General features: G+C 35.3%; 1 pseudogene; it reads left to right on the forward strand.

Annotated features, from left to right (window-relative positions):
• The first annotated feature begins 658 nt into the window (after window positions 1-658).
• Window positions 659-2,019, forward strand: LOC139864699 (UDP-glycosyltransferase 75C1-like; annotated as a pseudogene).
• The last annotated feature ends 347 nt before the right edge of the window (window positions 2,020-2,366 follow it).

A 2,366-nucleotide genomic window follows, 5' to 3' on the forward strand; every position in this document is an offset into this window, starting at 1 on the left:
TACTTATTTATTTATTTCATGTTTTTCGGGAATAAAAGTTTACTCTAATTAGTTATTAATTATTATTATTATATTATTGTTCAAAAATCAAATATGAGTTCTCTTTACGAGATTAATTACGTTATATATGTATGCGAAATACACGTCTCAATAAAAGGTTCTAATGTAAACTTTTATGACAAGAAAAATAGTAATTGTCATGAAATTTGGAAGATGATGGTGAGAGAATAAATGTAGTTCATTTATTCCGACCAAGTTAAGTACATCAATGTATTTGTAAAAATAACCAGAAGTTTCTTAGTCGGAATCCATTGGGTCATTAAACTAAATGACTTTAGCTTTTAAATTCACTTAATACCTAAAATATATCATTAAACTGTTTCATTTAAACAAACTCGTGATTTCACGGGTCATTTCACTAAACCAAAATTCAAAAATCAAATAGTAATACTCGTCCATTTTCAAACAAGAGAAACTCCAAAAACTTTAAAACAAGAACTGCCATTCATGTCAACTTTTAAATTGATATAAACGTCTATTTCAATATATTATACAATACAATGCAATTCATGTAGCAGCATATAATGATAGTATAAATTTTTATGCTTTTGCGTGCCTAATTTACATGTCCTTTACAAACTTCAACCACAGTACGTAAATGACAAGCCATAAGAGAATCCTGATTGTTTCATACGCAGGACAAGGCCACATCATCCCAGCCCTGCGGTTTGCAAATCGTCTAACCAACATGGGCGTCGATGTAACCTTCTGCACTAGTCTTTCGGTAGTGCAAAACATCAACAAAGAAACAATCCCAAATGGATTAACATTCGCCACGTTCTCCGATGGCCACGATAACGGAAAACAACCAACAACAGACTTAATACAATTCATGTCTGATTTTGAAACTAACTGTTCTTCAGCTATCATTGAAATAATCAGATCTGCAACGGCTGCAGGTAAACCGTTTGACGTTTTAGTCTACACTACTGTAATACCTTGGGCCACACGTGTAGCACAAGCCCAAGGTATCAAATCTGCTCTCCTTTGGTGCCAATCAGCTACTATACTTGATATTTACTACTACTATTTCAATGAATATCAAAGTTTAATATCTAGTAGCATAAATAGTACTTTACCTATAAGTTTACCTAGATTACCACCGCTAATGAGTGCTGATTTCCCGTCGTTTTTGTTGTCTTCGTGTCCCGAATTTGAGAAATTTCTCTTACTAACTGCAAAAGATCATATTGATGTACTCAAAATATCTCCAAAAATACTAGTTAACACTTTCGGTGAACTAGAATTCGAGTCCATCAAAGCTATTGAGAAACTCGAGTTTTATCCTATAGGACCTTTAATCCCAACCAAATTTTACGATATGAAGAACTCATCAATAAGTTCTTTGGGTGCGGATTTCTTTGAAAAACCAGATGGTGATTACATCCATTGGTTAAACACAAAACAAAAATCGTCGGTGGTGTATGTTTCATTTGGAACATTAGCGACGTTTTCAATATAATGGACCAACTCGACGAAGTAGCAAATGGGTTGCTAGAGATTGGGAAGCCGTTTTTATGGGTGATACTAGAAAATGAACAAGCAAGAAAATTGAGCAAGTTAGATGAACTGCAAAAACACGGGATGATAGTTGGATGGTGTTCTCAAGTGGCTGTGTTGAGTCATGAAGCGATCGGGTGTTTTGTAACGCACGGTGGGTGGAATTCAACGGTGGAGTCGTTGGTGACCGCTGTACCGACAGTGGTGTTTCCGCAATGGTCCGATCAGGGAAATAACGCGAAGATGATTGAAGATGTTTGGAAAATAGGAGTTAGGGTTAAACCGAGGGACAGAGATGGAGTACTGGAAGGGTTTGAGATGACGAGGTGTGTTGCATTGGTGATGCGAAATGAGGTGATGAAAAGAAATGCAGTGAAATGGAGGAAATTGGCTATGGAAGCTCTCAATAATGGCGGATCATCGGCGATCAACCTTCAAGCTTTCTTGGATGATGCTTAAAACTGAAAGGAGACCCAAGGTGTCATTTGGTTTAATCAACTAAACATATGAAGTATGGTTGCTAATGTGGATGAGTGTCCTGGATGTATAAGTTTTATATGTGTTGTGTCTTTCAACAAATTGTATTGCTTATTTACATTTGTTCAACGATTGTAACTGTATAAAGCAGTAACATAACAAATGCTAAACAGAAAACTGATTTGAATTACAAGAAACATAAAGTATGATAAAACCAAAAAAGGTAGTAACAAGAAATAGATGTGTGTTTATATAGAAAAGTATGGTTTGATAAACCGTCATTCTGAAAGTCGATTTCAGTAAAAGCTGACAAAACCGAGTTTGACAAA

The sequence above is a fragment of the Rutidosis leptorrhynchoides genome, chromosome 8 (assembly GCF_046630445.1).
Source record: "Rutidosis leptorrhynchoides isolate AG116_Rl617_1_P2 chromosome 8, CSIRO_AGI_Rlap_v1, whole genome shotgun sequence".
NCBI classification, from domain to species: Eukaryota; Viridiplantae; Streptophyta; class Magnoliopsida; order Asterales; family Asteraceae; genus Rutidosis; species Rutidosis leptorrhynchoides.